Raw genomic sequence first — 18,508 nt, 5'->3', positions numbered from 1 at the left:
TATCAGGAATGCATAGTTATAATATTAAAGTTGCACTTTTTCTGAAGAAAGAATAAAGAAATACAACTTTAATATTATAATTATGCATTTCCGGTAATGCATAGTTAAAATTGCTAAAAGAACATAATTTGTGTCTTTTAAAAGTTTATTCATTGAACCCATTTTTAAAAGATGAAAATTTAAAAATGAAAATAAGAAATGTTTACAGAATAGCCACTCTTGTTTTCTTTTGGCTTCAAAGTGTTCACACCCGCTCCATTAGTGAGATCGTAATTTGTGGCTGTTATAAGGAGTGATGTCAACTACATGTCTTTGCACTTACTGTGATATTATTTCCTAATGTTAACTTTATACATGCGCCAATGCGTTCGTCATCGTTGTGCTTTTCTTCTGAACTTGATAGGTCTGCTTGCAGCCTCACTAACAAAGTTATTGTTCTTTCAGACCACACAGCCACAAACTGTATAAGCATAGTAAATTTGATTGTTGGATCGTGTTATCAAGTTGAAACTTACCCAATTAAAAATGAATCCAATCAATGTGCAGATTGTGTAAGCTGATTTGGCTTTGTTAGGACATTTAATATTAAACGAAATAAAGATTGAGTAAAACGGAATGATATGAAATAGAGAAAAATCACTATATCAGTATATGGATATTTTATGATAAAAGAGGGAAAAATCATTCTATTATCTGAAAAATAAACTAAATTAATAAATAATAAGTTAGTTTCATTCTATACTTGTTAGAGAAATATAAAAACTAGAGGTGATAATATAGGTTGAATCCGGCAAGTCAACTGGCCAAAACAGGCGGGTTGGGTTGAAGTGTTCAACCCACCAACCCACTTTAACCGGCCCCGCCAAAAAGTGAGTCAAAACGGGTTCAACCCGCCGCGGGACAGGTTGACCTGCAGGGTTATAATTTTTTTTTTTTTTACAATTAAATAGTATTTCATTTGTCATTAAGTTTTTTGTGATATCCAAAAAAAATTTATCTTAGTATTTCCTAGAAAAGATAAAGAATAACAATTTTATTTATGACAAATGTCATCTATATATGGAGACAAATGAGTTCTTAAAGAATGTTTAACTGAATATTAATATACATTTAAGATTGAGACTGAAAAAAATTAAGAGAAGTGTGAAATAAAATAAAATAAAATAATATTAGAAAAATTCATAATATTTTTTTTTAAATTTTAATAATTTTTTTTTTAGTTGACGGGTTGGTGGGTCGACCCGTCAACCTACCATAAAACGAGGTGAGTTCATTTTTCAGCCCATATTTAGTGGCGGGCCAACCCGCCCCGTTTTTAGAGGGTTGGTGGCGAGTCGGGACGAGCCAACCCAAATTGCCACCCCTAATAAAATCCATTAAAGTAGCTTCATCTAAAAACTTAAGTTTTGGGGTTGAATTGATTCTTTACAAGATATCAAAGCCTCTGTGTCATGGGTTCGATCATTACAGTCTCCGTGTCATGGGTTCGATCATCACCGCCCCCATTTAATTAATAATTAATTGAGTTTTGTGAAGTTTCTTAGCATAGATAAGTGAGTCTATCCATTCTCCACCCTTTAAGCCAAGTGAGCTCTCGTTTGAGAGACGAATTAGAGAAATATAAAAATTTATTAATGTAACATTTCCTAAAAGCTTAAACTTTTGGGTTGAATTGATTCTTTGCAATACCCAAATTGAATAGAAAGTAAACTAGATGTAATTAATGGAATGAGACGGAATAGATTCCATAAAATTTTGTTTAATCTTATTTTAAATAGTTCAAATAATAATAACTTATATCATTTCAAATTTTTTTATCAATTCAAACGTTACCTTAATCTTGGACGGGATCGGAAGTAATTGGGGCTCCTGCAGTAGTCTTTTACATCTTATTCAAGATGATTTGGGGCTTCCCCCTGTAGTTCGTTTCTAGTTTTTCTTTATAGTTGGGCCTTGGCCCTGTTTATTTACCTCCAAAAAAGAAGAAACAAGAAGAGTATCGTTGTTCATGATATTATTAACACATAAAAAACAGGAGAAAACTCTTTTAAAATGTACAAATAAATAAAGGTGTATTTACTGTTAATTTAAATCAAAGTACCTCTTAAAATTTACTTATTTTAGTTTAAGAGTAAATATACCTTGGCCAAAAGCAAATTTTTGAAATTTTTTGAGGAAGAAATCATCCCCCCCTTCAAAGGGGGATTAGTCTCACATTTCATCGAGTGACAATTGTCCGATGTATCTTCTGTTTCAATGGGAGCTAATCTTAGGAGTCATATTCCGATAACAAGATAATCAGAGAAAATTATATGGGATAACTCCACATTATCTAAAAAAAAGAAGATAAACATACCATTACTTATACTGTTATACACTTTAAATGCTTTTTCTTAAAAACTATATTGTTTGAAGTGAGTTTTCTCCCGATCAACCTGTCTAACTTTTTAAAACGGTAAAAAACAAAAACAACTTATATATTGTGTGAAGGTTTAAGAATTAAATTTATTCACAACATAAATCATAATCTCGTGATTCTTGTTTTGGAATGGACTCGAAAATAAAATATGAAATTAAATTTTTCTCATGTTGTGTGAAATTAATATGTGTGGTTCATGTTTTCTTTTTCTCTCTTTTCTTTTTATCTGGTTTCACTTTGATTCACATATTTTTATGTATGTATAAGTAATAATTTTATCTCCTATCATATAATAAACATTAATCCCATTAAATATAAGAGATTATTTTATCTCCTACCATATAAGAAATATTAATCCCATAAAATATATGCCATGTTTGATGTGAGTGGGTTTTATTTCTTAATGTGGTTATTTTTTTTCCCATATTCGAAAACTACTGTAATCTTGTATTGAAATTATTCTTACATGAAGCTTATTAAATTAGTAAGATTATATAATTAAATTAATTTAAGTGATTACAAAATAAAAAAATTAAGTAAAAATTACTGCTCGGCATAAATAAGAAGATTACATGGCGCTGAGTTGGTAACTTGGCGCTGAGTTAGTGGGGTTGGATATGTGTTCGATTCCCGCTGAATGCATTCTTGGGGAGGGGGCTGAACCTTTAGCCATCACTGTTCTCCCGCACTCCGGATTAGTCTCATAGCCGACTCAAAGAGTCGAAGCTCGTGAGGATACCGGAGGGAGCCAACTCGTCTCAAAGAGATAATTAGGGTCGGATAACTCAAAAAAAAAAAAAAAAAGTTGAAGGAGAAATATATTATCGTCTTATTTTAGGATGAATTGGTGTCGCTTCCCTTAGGTAAGACGCCTAGAAACATCCATTTATTAAATAGAATATAAAAGAGATTTATAAACATAATGTTACGGGAAAACCACTACATCATGTCACACAAACACCAAAAATGGGCTCCGCCATTGGTTTTTCAAAAATAAAAAATAAACATGACACATATTGATGGATTTGCTGGAAAATGTCCGACTTTCTGTAACATGAGGAATTGAAAGCCCAATATAAAATTATCTATCTATTTTTATATAATGATTTAAGTTTTTAAGTTGAATTAATTACTTAATATTGTATTTTTTTTATTTTTTTTGTAAATTTAATATTGTATTTTAATCCTTGTGACCAAGTCAGTGGCGGAGCCGGCTCAAAATTTTAGGCGGTGCCAAAAAATTTGACATATCAAATTATCAATATATTTATGATAATTACACATATTTATAAGGAAAAAAATTTACTATGAATTCTAACATAATTATCTAAATTATGTAGTAAATAATGTCACATAATATTAAAAATTCAAATGAACAATTATCGTTGATTATATATCAAAGCAAACATATAAAAATACATTAACCTTTTCGGTAAACATTTCAAACGTAAGAATTTCACTTTCCTCCCACAATATAATAAGAATGAACCAAACATTATCCTAAGGATATGAAAACACACAAATATAATAATTATGTGTATAATAAGCATTGTTTTTCGTCTCCTCTTTCATTATTTTTATTCTTTAAATTTTCAATATCTCACGTTAGAGAACATTGCACTTGTTTGCAACAGCCATAAGCACGATGAAAAGTTCTCACATTTGAGAATTAAGTTTTTGACTATTCTTTGTGTGTGCAATAACCCAAAACACAATAGTTCAATGTACCTTCGTATTCCATAATTATAGTCATATTATTCATTTGATTTCATGATTGTTACTTTCAAGGGTTAAATGTTTGTCCTTTTAAAGGATACAAATTGTTTCTTTTTAGTTTTTAACATTATGACTTACCGGTAAGACATAGTTATAACATGCAAAATTATTTTTTCTCTCTCTCCAAGTCAGCTGAAGTGACTGAGAAAATAGAATTTTTTTTCATATTATAACTATGTTTTACCAGTAAAATATAGTGTCAAAAACTAAAAGGATACCACCTCGTGTCCTTTAAAAAAACAAACTCTTTTTTCTATTTTTAAATGAGTTTATTTGATTTAGTTGGATCCAAATTTTGAAATAAGTTAACTAATCATTTTTGTGATTAAGTTTAGAAGTCTTTTTTTTTTAAATAATAGGAGTAAGAATAAATAACATAACTGATTAGAATAAAACAGTAAAAAAACAAATATATAAGATAAAAAATATGAAAAGGTAAAACACAAAAATAACCATACTATACATGTTCCTTATTATTTGTTTGCACTTAGATGGTTTGTTGTTACTTTGTATTGAGTATTTGATGTTCTATTTAATTAGGTAGTGCCAAATTATAATTTTTATCATAGTTATTTATAATTAATTATATAATAAGGAAAAAAAACAAGCAGGCGCCTTACTGGCTTGGCTTTGGCTCCGCCTCTGGACCAAGTGGTCTAGTGTTCTAAACATGACGATTAAGTCATATTTATTGAAATTAATTTTAATTAAGACCTAATGGATAAAAACTTTAAAACAACTTAGTGCCTATTTTACATGTCTTATTTTTAGCTTCTTTTCTCTTTAAAAACAGAAGTTTAACCAAACATATTTTTATAAAAACTCTTATTATAAAAAAAAAACAAAAAAATATTTCTGCAGTTAATGCAGATAAGTTATCTGCATTTACTTCCAAAACGATGTCGTTTTGCGATTGAAAAATTAAAAAATTATAATTATAATGACTATAATAACCCTGAAATAAATTAAAATTATAAAACACCATAATTTTCACCCTAAAATAACGTCATATTGAGCTTACTGCAGATAAACTTATCTTCAGTCACTGCTGAAAAAGCGAACCCTAAAAACAAATTAACAATGAAAAAAAAACCTAAAAGTTATAAAAGCTCCCAAAAGGAGTTTTTTTGTAAGATATATGCCAGCTTTTTTTATTCCTCATTTATTTCACAGTTTGCCCTTATTCTAAACATTATTTATAAATTTTGTTCATTATCCTAAATAATTCATTCTAATAATAAATTATTTTATCTTCTATTATTTAAAATTATGAGAATAACTTTATATAATTATCAAATAGTTTTTAACTTTATTTTTAATTTTTTTTTAAAACTTTAGCTTAAAAGTAATTTTTAACTTAAAAAAAAGGTATCAAACAAATTCTTAATATCTATATGTGTAAAAATATTTTCAATACTCCTGTAGTACCAAAACTTAGTACATCTTGTTATCAAAAAAAAAAAAAAAACTTAGTACATCCTTATTAAAATTAAAAAAAAATAACACATTAACTTTACTCATTTTATTCACCTATTTATGATTAATGATACCTGAATTATATTTTTTTCTTTTAATAAAGGATTATGGGAAAAATGTGTGTCATTTTAAACGAGAGAAAGAGATGAATTATGGGATAGAGAGAGTGAACAAAAAAAGTAAAGATATGGATCTTATCTCTTTGTGAGATTAAAAAATGACACAGATTATGTCATTTAAAAAGACAAACATTTTTCCCAAGAATATATGCTCTAATGATACAAAAGATATGCTAAGTTGAATTAAGTGGAATCATTTAGCCATTTACTATGTTAGTACATGGACTTTAGATTTAGATGGTCTTTAGTGGAATGATCAACAGAGTATTTATTATGCTCCGGCATCATTATTTTTTGGGTGATCTCTAAATATAAATAAGAGGGTAAAAATAGAAAAAAGAAAAAATAACAGGAATAAAAAATAAATAATAAAATAGTGTTATGAGAAAGAGCACCAAATGATTGGATGATAATTTTTCTTTTTGAGTTACCCAACCCTAATTACCTCTTTGAGGCGAGTTGGCTCCCTCCGGTATCCCCATGAGCTTCGACTCTTTGAGCCGGCTATGAGACTAATCCGGAGTGCGGGGGAGCAGTGATGGCTAAAGGTTCAGCCCCCTCCCCAAGAATGCATTCAGCAGGAATCGAACACATGTCCAACCCCACTAACTCAACGCCAAGTTACCAACTGAGCTACACCCATTGGGTATTGGATGTAAATGGACAATTAACAAAGCAGAATCAATTAATTTAAAATGTCAGAAAATAATAGGGTCCTTTTCAAAATCTTTCACTAAAAGCTAAGAAAACGACATCGAAGGCAGGAGGCACTTGTCAGATTAGTGACCCAGTAATTAATTTACCCTTGGCTGCTATTTGCTACGATTCGGGGACAAATACCAAGCTTAGCACTCATTTAATAATTAATGCTTTTATATATCTTGATCCAAAAACAAGCCAAAGATTTTTTATTTGTTCACCCAAATATTGAGCTAGTATTCACTTATCTCTTCCTCGTACTGACGTGTGATATAATGGGGTTCATCATGGGTATTACTAAAATAAATAAATAAATGAATATATATATATATATATATATACACTACAAGTTTTTATTTAAATAAAAAGTGTTCTTTTATTTAAAAGAATAAAAAAATTATTAGATGAAAAATACAATTATTTAAAAATACTTATTCTGTAGATAATTAAGATAAATAATATATAAATGTTATTTTTATTTATTTAACTACTACTTTTCAGCCACATGTTAACAAAACCTTATAATTATTTCTATTATTATATGATGTCATATAACCAACTTAACTAATGTTGTGAATACAGATTAGTTTAATTTCTAGTCTTTTTATATTCATTTTAATTTTATAATTTATTCCTTATTTAATTAGTAAGTGTTTAATATAGTCACGAGTCACGACAATCGAATGCGGTTTTGATATATGTGCATAGTAATCATAAGATGATGTGTTAGGTTTGATTTTAATAAACCTAGTTTTTACTTATAGTCAACAAGAGTTAAAATATATAATTAGTTAAATGTTATGTGCAAAATATTAATTTTCCTAGTATATATAGATACTTAACAATTGCAAGTAATTGATGATTTGTGTTTTTGATTGCGTGACTCAGTTGACACATTGAATTTTATACAGGCAAATTTTACCTGCAACACGTGAATGCAAAATTCACTAAAGAATTCTATGGATAAATTATTCCTATACACAATGAATGTATGGACACTTCATATAGTCTTAAAAAGGGAAAGAAAGATTGGAGAATTATTGTGCTGATTGGCTGGCAAATACTCATTGGACAATCCTACTGCTCCTGATATGTTTGTCTTCTGTTTTCCTCTTTTTTAGATTCAGTCTGTTTTTATTGCTGATTTAGCTTCTGTTTGTAGAATTCGAACAATATCTGTTTTGTTGTTTCTCTGCTGGGTTTCTTCTCAGCAAACCAAAAAAAAAAAGAAAAGAAAGAAAGAGAAATTCACATTTGTTAAGGTAGGCCTAATGCATTATAAAATTTAGTAGTGAAATCATTTAAAACGGGGTTAGTAACTTCGTTTCAAAAAAAATAATAATTTGCTTCTATAATTTAGACGTGTAATTCGTTGTTGAAAATAAAATAAGTTGGAAAAGAAACCCAGGTTATCTCCAACAAAATCTAGCTTAGATTCTAGATTATGTAATGTGGACCTTCTTCTCTATTATTTATACTTTTCCGTGCATATATACTATTGCCATTTGGAGGGATGATGCTTTCATAGTGACATACTAACATGCATACGGTTACTTTGATGATTAATTATTAAAAATAATAAAATTTATGATTAATACTTTAATCATTATAAAACTTAATTATTTCTCGTACATGTTAGCTATAGTCTATGCTTGATGTTTTGGCAAAAAAAATTAAAAAATTAAAATTTTAATAAATAATTACGAATACATAGCTATTTCGAAATTATCTACGGATCTATTGCACTCATTCACGCTCAAATTATGCGTGACTATTCACGCCTAATTTAGACGTGACTCCCAAGGCATTCATGCCTAAAATAGGCGCGACTCGTCTGGTGTTGACACGTGGCACAAAAAATTATCAGTTTAAACCATAAAACTTTATAAGGCCATAACTTTTGACTCGGGTATCCGAATGAGATAATTTTTTTTATTCCACATAACTTTTCGAGATCTACACAATAACATCTCATTTGATATATTTTATCTCTCACAAACACAATTTAAATTTACAACAATGATACTATAAAGATGGCACCAAAGTGGATTAACTTATCTATAAATAAGATGGTACCAAATTTCTTATTAAATACAAAACGCAATCAGCTCTTATTAAATACAAAACGCAATCAACTCCTATAACATTAAATTCAAAATTCAAATAACCTCCAGCAAATTTATTTGAATTAGCGACAATCTGTAACCAACTCATAAAATTACAATGCAATCAACTCCTATATTAAATACAAAACACAATCAACTCCTATTAAATACAAAATGCAATCAACTTTTTGGAGGTTATTTGAATTTTGAATTTAATGTCATAGTACCATTATTGGATGTGAATGAGTGCAATATATTCGTAATTAGGTTCAAAACGGCAACTTATTCGTAATTATTTATTAAAAAAGCAATATTTTAATTTTTTTGCCTCTACGAAGTGTTTGAAAAAAAATAGTGTACAAGGTTATTTATTTAATTATTAAAATATATACAAATTAATATAATATTCTACCAAGTATTTAGAATATTTATTTAATTATTTTCTTTATTATATAGATTTTTCAAATTGACTTTTGAGTTTAAATCACAAATTAAATCTTTATTTTGTTTTCTTTATTAATAATAATCTGTTAAATTTTTTTTGGTAATACACTATATAATACAATTATTGCAAATTTGAATTGTGATTGTGGGAGATAAAATATATCAAATGAGATGTCATTGCGTAGATCTCAACAAGTTATGTGGAATTAAAAAAAGAATTACCTCATTCGGATACCCGAGTCAAAAGTTATGGCTTTCCAAAGTTTTACAGTTCGTAAGTTGACTTTTTTTGCCACGTGTCAACACTAGATGATTCACACCTAAATTAGGCGTGAATGCCTTGAGAGTCACGCCTAATTTGAGCGTGAATAGTCACGCCTAATTTGGGTGTGAATGAGTGCATAAATCCGTAGATAGTTTTGAAACAGCTATGTATTCGTAATTATTTATTAAAATAGTAATATTTTAATTTTTTTGCCGTTTGATCACCCATCTTCGTAACAAATATAATTGTTGGTAATTTAAGTATGGGAAAAATGTTTGTTTTTTCAAATGACACAGGTTATGTCATTTCACTCTCACAAAGAGGTGTGACCCACATCTTTATTTTTTTTTGTCCACTCTCTTTCCTCTATCATCTATCTATTTTTCTCACTTAAAATGACACAACTTTACGTCCTTTAAAATGACATACACTTTTTCCTTTAACTATTGATGAGTTCTACATTAACTAATTAAAAATTGAATAAACGAGAATAATATAAGTGAAATAACTCATCAACCTATTATCTTTGAAATTTTAAATTTTTTTAATATTGAGTCCGCTCAATCTATTCATTCTAGGTTTCCCTGCTACGGGTCTCCAGGTTTAAGGGATCCACATTTACTCACGCTGAACTCCCCCTTATAGCTAATAGGTATAGGACCACGCCTTCATAGAGGAATAATTTTAATTATTTTTTTTCTAATTAACAATGGCACAAGCACATCATTATGCAACGACTACATGTTTGTTTAAGAAACTTAATTTTTACAAACTGTGTTCTTATTCTTTTATGGGTTTTATAAGAGTTATGTTATAGGAAAAGTGATTGTGTAATGTTATAGAGATTCGTTTTGCGTGCCTTAATTTTTTATTTATTTTATTGTTTTAAAAAGTGTGAACCCCACAAAATGTTGTGAGAGTAAGAAAGTTTGTTGTGTTATGTTAAAGGATAAAAGAAAAACCCTTCTTTTATTGCCTAAAAGGTTTAGATTGCCATATAGGTGATCAGGTGTGATTTGTTTTGTTTACATATATATATATATATAGGTTTAAGTATGAACTCCCCCTTATACCTAATAGGTATAGGACCACGCCTTCACGTACAGAGGAAATAAATATTTTTTTTTTCTAATTAACAATGGCACAAGCACATCATTATGCAACGAGTACATGTTTGTTTAAGAAACTTAATTTTTACAAACTGTTACTAATTTTTTTATTGCCTAAAAGGTTGAGATTGCCAAATAGGTGAGGTGTGATTTCTTTGTTTACATATATAGGTTTAAGTATGAGTTATAGGTAAGCTATTAGGATTGCTCTAATAATGAGGAATTTGAGTATGTTGTATTAGGTTATGTATTCAATTTTCATTTGTATAAAAAAAAAAAAAGTATGAGTTATAGGTGACTTTGTTTGGTGACAATGATTGTAATTTTGCTACCTGCTTCTTGGTTATATATATATATATATATATATATATATATATATATATATATATATATATATATGAGGTATGATCCTTTAATACTAATGTCAAATTTGAAATTTGACAGCTCATCTGAGAGCCATTAGATCAAAAAAGATCAACGACTCTGATTTGTAAGCATGTGACACCATTGATCTTTTTTTATCTAACAGCTCTTAAATGAAGTGTCAAACTTCAAATTTGACACTGATGTCAAAGGATCCTACCTATATATATATATATATATATATATATATATATATATATATATATATATATATATATTATCATAATTTATGTTTCTCACGGAAATCCAAATAAAAAAGACGACGAAGGTTATTCTTAGAGATAAAATTAAAAATACCATTAATGTAACCTTATCTAAAAGTATAAGTTGTTGGGTGAGGTTACATTAATGATTTTTATATATCTAACGCACCCCCTCACACGAAAGCTCACTGCGTTTGAAGGGTGGACAACGCACATGCCCACTTACCTGTATTAAGAAATTCCACAAGAGAAAGTGGGAGCCAGTGAAGATCGAACCCGTGACACCAAAACTCTGATACAATGTAAAGAATCCATTCATCCCAATAGTTTAAGCTGTTATGTGAGGTTACATTAATGGTTTTATATATCTTTAACATGCCTCATCACACGAGCCCATTAGGCTTGAAGGGTAGATGATATATCTGGCTCAGCCTATCTGTATTAAGAAATTCCACAAGACTTAATTATTTATTAATTTAATGGGGAAGAAGAGGATCGAACTAGTGACATAAAAGTTCTAATACCATATAAAGAATCAATACGACACAAAAGCTTAAACTGTTGGATGAAACTACATTAATTAATTTTTATATACATAAGAGTTATGTATGAGGGGACATGTTATATTTACCAACTTTTTTGTTTACAAACTACATTATCTTCTCCTGGGAGAACACTAGTACACTATGTTCTCCCGGGAAAAGATAGTGGAATTTGTAAAAATTTGTAAAAAAAATTTGTAAACGGATCCTTCCTCGTGTATGAGATCTCATTTTAATAAGAGTCTTTATAAGTTTTTGGTGCAAGTACAATCTGAATTAGACATGTTTGAATATTTTGTTTCTTTGAATAAGATATTTAATATATAAGTACGATATTATCGTAATACTTTAGATTTCTATTTCTATTTCTTCTTCTTCTTTTTGTGAACAACTACTTCTCTAATATCTTTAATTTTAATGTTTTCACTCCGTGGGAACATGTGATACATTACTTCTTTATTCTTAATTTTAAAATATACGTACCAACATGACCACATAATATAGTGTGATAATTTATATGGACATTTTTGGTATCCAAGCCGGTTTACTAATATATGAACTTATATTGGGGTGACTCTTCCAACGCCATTCTCTCCATCCGTAAAGATTCAAACTCAAAACTTTAGGTTAAAAGAAACAAGCTTCTTGCTACTTGAATCGTTGATTATATATATATTTAAAATTTTAAATCACAAAAACTGATAAAATTTCTCAATTTTTTTAAATAACATACAATAATTATAATTTTAAAGGTGTACTATTTATTTTTATTTTTATTTTTTGTAAATAAGGTCAAATTTTTTTTTACTATTTATTTGCTTGTACTCAAAAGTATACAATGCGAAAGTATGATGACAAGCTCAATCTATTAAAAGATACAAATTAACAATTATATATATTAATGAAGAGTAAAAAAAGTATTAGGTTTTATCATGATATTTAATTTTTTAATAAAATATGGAAAAAAATAGCTTTTACCGGTGTAAATCTTACACCTATTATTAATCGTCATTTATTATTAATAATAGTAATTTATTATGAGCTATTATATATAAGTGAGATCAATAATTAAAAATAAATATAAAATTTGTTAGTTACCCGGTATCAGGTTGATTCTCCCCGATTATCGTTCACCAAAAAATAAAAAAAGTACTACTAGTTATCAAATAATTTGTGAAATATTTATAGTTATTTCATTATTTAAACTTTTGACTCATTAATGTTTGTTTATGAAAAGGCTTAAAATTCTTGTTTATAAAAAAAAGGGCTTAAAATTCAAATCCGGTGCCCTTCCCATATTTGCGCTACTCTTTGAATGTATCTAATAAAAATCTTCTTGAGGTGCGCAACCTTTCCTGATCGAGAGTTTTGGAGTTACTTATTTGTCTCATGAATTTTAATTTTATTTACAAAACTTTATTTAAAACTCATAAATCTCATGTTAAGATAAAGTGAATAGATACTTTAATTTATGTAGTAGTTATTAATTATTAGAAGATAAAAATGAGAAAATGAAAAATATTGATTTCATTGATTAGGTAATTCATTTGTACATATGAGCTCTTATATAGAAAAGAAGAAAATAGAAAGATCTAGAAATTGCAAATTAAAATAAAATAAAATACAACCCAATATATGAAGGTCTCTAAGATCCATGTTAGAAGGATGCTGGGAAGATCAATAAAGAAAAAGAAAAAGAAATATTATGAGTGCAGCGGAACCTCCATTCATGGAGGATGAAAAATTGCTCTTGATACCATATTAGAAGATAAAAATGAGAAAATGAAAAATATTGATTTCATTGATTAAGTAATTCATTTGTACATATGAGCTCTTATATAGAAGAGCATAAGGAAAAAATAGAAAGATCTAGAATATTACAAATTAAAATAAAATAAAAAATTTATATCTCTAATATTAATATATGAAATTGAGAAAGTTGTTTAAGAAATTTAAAACGAATCTAAAACCGATAAATGCAACTGAGCATAGATATCACACACGCCTAAGCGCATAAAATGTCGTACCAAATATGAAATCTAAAATACCTAATAATCTTATGGCTAGCTAAACCTGATAGCCTTATTAGAAATTCTTCACGTTATTATATATTAAATTGTTATTTATTTATTTATTCGAGGAAGGTTATACTTACAATCTATTTTTGTTTATAACCTCTTACAACCATATCTTAATTGTTGATTTATGTCAATCGACAATTATCATTTATTGCGAATTAATAATTAATTAATGAGTTTTGTTTGGCGAAAATAATAACCATTGATTGGCGAAAATTAACGGTTAAGATATGATTGTAAGAGGTTATAAACGAAAATATGTTGTAAATATAACCTTCCTCTATTTAAACACAACGAGAGCACGATTAGTAAAGATGAAAATATGTATTTATAAATAAAAATTAAATAGTATGTAAAAATTGCTAAATATAATTCATAAAGTTTAATTAAGTCTCGTATATGTCCAAGCATGTAAAAGTATCTAGACGTTTTGGATGCTTGAAGTGTGCATTGTTGGGATTTGGGAATGCTAACGAGAGAGTCCAAAACCCTTTACAAAGACATTTACCATTGAGCTAAATGATAAATCACAATAAATATGCTGACACCACATCTCAATCCAAAAATCTTAAGCCTATAAGTTTATGGATCTTTTTCACTTATATAGCACTTACTTAATCTATCTATGTCTAATGAATATTGAACTTCATCACTACTCACGTGCACGCTTGAATATTGAACGTGCATACCAAACACCCCTTACAATTATGTATTCTTCTAACCAATCCAACAGTGGAAATATGATTAGTTTTTCAAATTGTTAGCAAATTTAATTGGACTTATGTTTTCTTATGTTACATAAGAGAACAATTTTTCCTACAGATATATGAACAGTTCCAAATCAGCTTTTTATTTTTAATTACAAGTGGATCTCACATTAAAAATTGTATCTATGGCTGGAGATATGTTTTCTTACGTAACATAAGAAAACATAAACCCAATTTAATTTGGTTCTAGGTTTTGTCTAATGCTAAAAGAAGCAGCAAATTGGAGTGGATTGTTTTGCTCATATGTGATTTGGACCCATCAACTACTTCCATATGCTTGTCATTATATATATATATATATATATTACTGATAGTCAGAGGAATGTCAAGCATTAATCCGCGATCTACTAAATTAGGACAATATGAAGACTCTCCATGTCTTCCTAGTTTCTCTCTTTGTTTTCCAGGTGTTGCTGTTTGCTTCTACTGTCACAGAAGCTAGATCTTTGCTGGCACTGGGTAATCATTGCTTATCCATGCATGTGTGCATTTTTGCATTTTGTTTCTCGCTCTTGGTTTCTCATTCATTTATTACATACATAATAATTTTAAAGGTTTAGCATGTTCTTATTGATCATATGTATAGCTAGGAAGGGGAAGGTAGGAAAACCAAAATAAAGCACTGGATTATACTTTATCATGAAAATTATATTATCGATGGATTCAGCACCAATTTGCATCAATCTATATCTAACATGCCATGGCATCTCTATAATTGGTTAAGCAGAGAGCAAGAGCAATTGTTGGTTTATGAAGGCAGGATTTGGAGGAAGACCTCAACATCCACATTCACAACCACCATACGTTCTTAGAGGCTCAATACATGCACGAAGACCACCACGACGACCGCCGCCACCACCTCCTCCCGGTTATTCGCCTGGGCCAGGTCCAGGAAAAAGATCTCCTCAAGGGCCCTTCGTTCATGTTATAGGGTCACAACCATCAACTTCTGAACACGCACCAACCCGAAATGATCTTTTGTCTGAAAAGTCTCCTCCTAATCCGCTTGCAGATTCAGCGATATAAATATTTATATATATATATATATATATATATATATAAGTAAATCGATGGTGTAAATGTTTTACTCTATTATCTGCATGGCCAAAAATAATCGTGTTATTCACTTTAATTCGGACGGGATAAACCGTTAGGGTTGTTATTATTGTATAGGCTCTGTATGCTTTAAGAAAGAACAGCTTCCTGTAAATTATGTTGTGTGTTATATTATTGGAGTTGATGACTGCTTATAAATTCAAATTCCACTAATCCAATATTTAGGAAGTCAGTTGGTAATGATTTTTTTTTTTTTTTTTTTGTGATTTGAATGCTTTAATCACAAGAAGAAAACTAATTATTTGTGACAACAACTAAATTAACAATGGCAATCAGTTTTATAATAAATTTTAAAATAAAAACATAAGTAATAAATTATTTTCGTATATTAATGTTTTATTTATATCAATTTGTTATGGACCCGTATAAGGGGCCCATCAAGTGGTAAGCCCAATAAAGGGCAATCCAAGATATGAATCAATACTAATCATGGATAGATATCCGTCAAGGATACTAATCATAATACAACAGCATAGCAAGCAGGCTTGGGCCCTCACTAGAGGCACCAAAGGCCCATCCACACTACCCACAAGTAATTTCTATAAATACAAGGTAAACCTAAAGGTACGTTACGCTCTCTCTTTTACTGTTATGTTGCACTGTACGCACACACACCCCCATTGGCTAACGCCGTTATAGTACTCTGTGCACAGTGATCTGCTTGACTCAAGGGTATCTCGTTCATAGATACCTTATAGATGACACTAGATCCAAGAGAAACATACCAGCCTATTGGGCTGGACATCTCTGTCTCAAGGACAGAACATTGGCGCCGTCTGTGGAGAATTCTTCTCTGAATTTGAAATTCCCACCAATCTGACAAAGGATGGAAATCCAAACAAGGAGCAGTAGCCAGCAGTTGCCCCAAAACCAGAACCAACCGCTGGATCCAGTTCTGGAAGAGGTCAATCAGCCTCAGAACCAGCTAGGAAACGACATGGACTATGACCATGTCCATGTTGATGATGACATCTCAGACACCGCGTCTACTCCAGCGCGTCACGATAGGGGGGCTGACACAATTATTGCTCCGGTAAGGAACAACCCTCCCCAGCATCCTGAGGATCTTGCTGCGCGTATTGCCGAATCAGCCGATCCAGATACTCGGCTGGCTCAGAACGCATTTGCTGCGATCGTAGAGCGAATTGCAGAGTTGGAAACTCGTAATAACCTGCAACGACAGCAAGATTTTCGGACGATACGAGAGGAAAATAATAGGGGAATGCGAGACCTGGAACAACGCTTAACGCAACTAACTGGACCAAGGGCAACAGGAATTGAAGGCCAGTCTGCCAATGGCCGGGAAGGAATTTGAAACCTGGTTCAGCAGAACCGGGTTCTTGAGGTGGAAAATCGTGAAAGGCGAAACACAGCGAACGCAACAAACCTGAACCTGGGAAACCAGGCGGTTGATGGCCAAAATGCACAAAACAATCTAGAACAAGTTAATGGCCAGGGGGACCCGGATGGGATCCAACCCAGCCGGAATGCTCAGATCATCCGAGGACGCGTGGAACCCGGTGGGTACAGGAGGAAGTACAATAGGGGGCAGTATAACAACAGCCCTTTCACTGGGGAGATACTGAATGCTCCTTTCCCGGAGGACTTCAACTCGGAACGCTTGCCAAAGTACGATGGAAGTCAAGATCCACAAGTCCACATAGATGCTTTCGACACGAACATGTATATTCGAGGAATTGACGAACCCCTCATATCCCGAATATTTTCCATAACCCTAACTGGGGCAGCATAGGCATGGTTTTCAACTCTTCCTGCTAATTCCATCAGATCATTTGAGGAATTCGGGCAGAAATTTCTCTTAAACTTTGCGACCAGCAAAAAACATCCAAAGTTCGAGTTCGCACTTGGAAAGATACGACAGCAACCCGGAGAAATCCTCCAGAAATACCTTAACTGGTTCAAGGACGCTGCATTGCAAGTCCCCGGGTTACAAGAGAATGTCCACGTATACCTCATTGTGGCAGGTTTGGATGGTGCGTCCAGGCTGGCCAAGTCGGTCTATCAGGACCCAGTGAAGACGTTGGAGGAATTCAGAACTCGTTCGAAGAAATACCTCGAACTTGAACAAATGGTGATTGCAAATGCGCAATCTGAAGAGGGCAAAAGAATTAGCCCGAGAAGAAGAAGCCTGGCCCCAAAAGGAAAAGAACGGGTTGACAATAAGAAAAAAGATCCTAGGGCCAGAATCCCGAATACACGGGATCGAGTTGGAAGGTATGACAAATATACACTGTTGAATGCGTCGCGCTCTCAAATCTGGAGAGAAGTGGCAATGACGAAGATTAAGAAAGTAGACAGACCGCGGCCCATATTCGACAGAGGAGGTCTGGACAAGTCCAAATACTATGTTTTCAATGATGGACCGGGTCACACACCGATCAATGATGGGATCTCCGAGATGCTGTGGAGAAATTTGTGAGAGATGGACGATTACGCCAATACGTGATCAAAACCCAGGGCTTCAGAAAAAGGAAGTCAGGAAACAAAAAGAGAAGTAAAAGCCCTATTCCTGAGAAGAAAAACAAGGATGATAGAAACCACAAAGATGATTCCAACCCCGACGAATTCCCGGAAGCGGAAATCAACTGTAATGTAATCAGTGGAGCCCTTGGAGGAGGGGGCGACACCGTAAGTGCAAGAAGGAAGTACTTGAAAGAGGTCCTTTCAATTTGGGACCGTCCTAAATTCAAGGAAGACTCAAGTAAACCAGATCCTCCTTTGTTATATTTTACAAAGGAGGACATGCATGGTGTGTTGCCGGGACATCTTGACGGATTAGTCATTGCTGGAACCCTGGTAAACTGCCGGGTTAAGAAGATTTTTGTTGATGCTGGGAGTAGTGCCGACATCATACTATGGGACGCTTTCAAAAAGATGAACCTGGATGAGGAGGACCTCAAACCTTGCAAAACAACTTTGATAGCTTTTAATGGAGAGCATACACCT

The sequence above is a fragment of the Gastrolobium bilobum genome, unplaced genomic scaffold (assembly GCF_033153095.1).
Source record: "Gastrolobium bilobum isolate Gb01-03AN ecotype WA unplaced genomic scaffold, APGP_CSIRO_Gbil_v1 utg2933, whole genome shotgun sequence".
Lineage (NCBI taxonomy): Eukaryota > Viridiplantae > Streptophyta > Magnoliopsida > Fabales > Fabaceae > Gastrolobium > Gastrolobium bilobum.
This window is presented reverse-complemented; position numbering follows the sequence as displayed.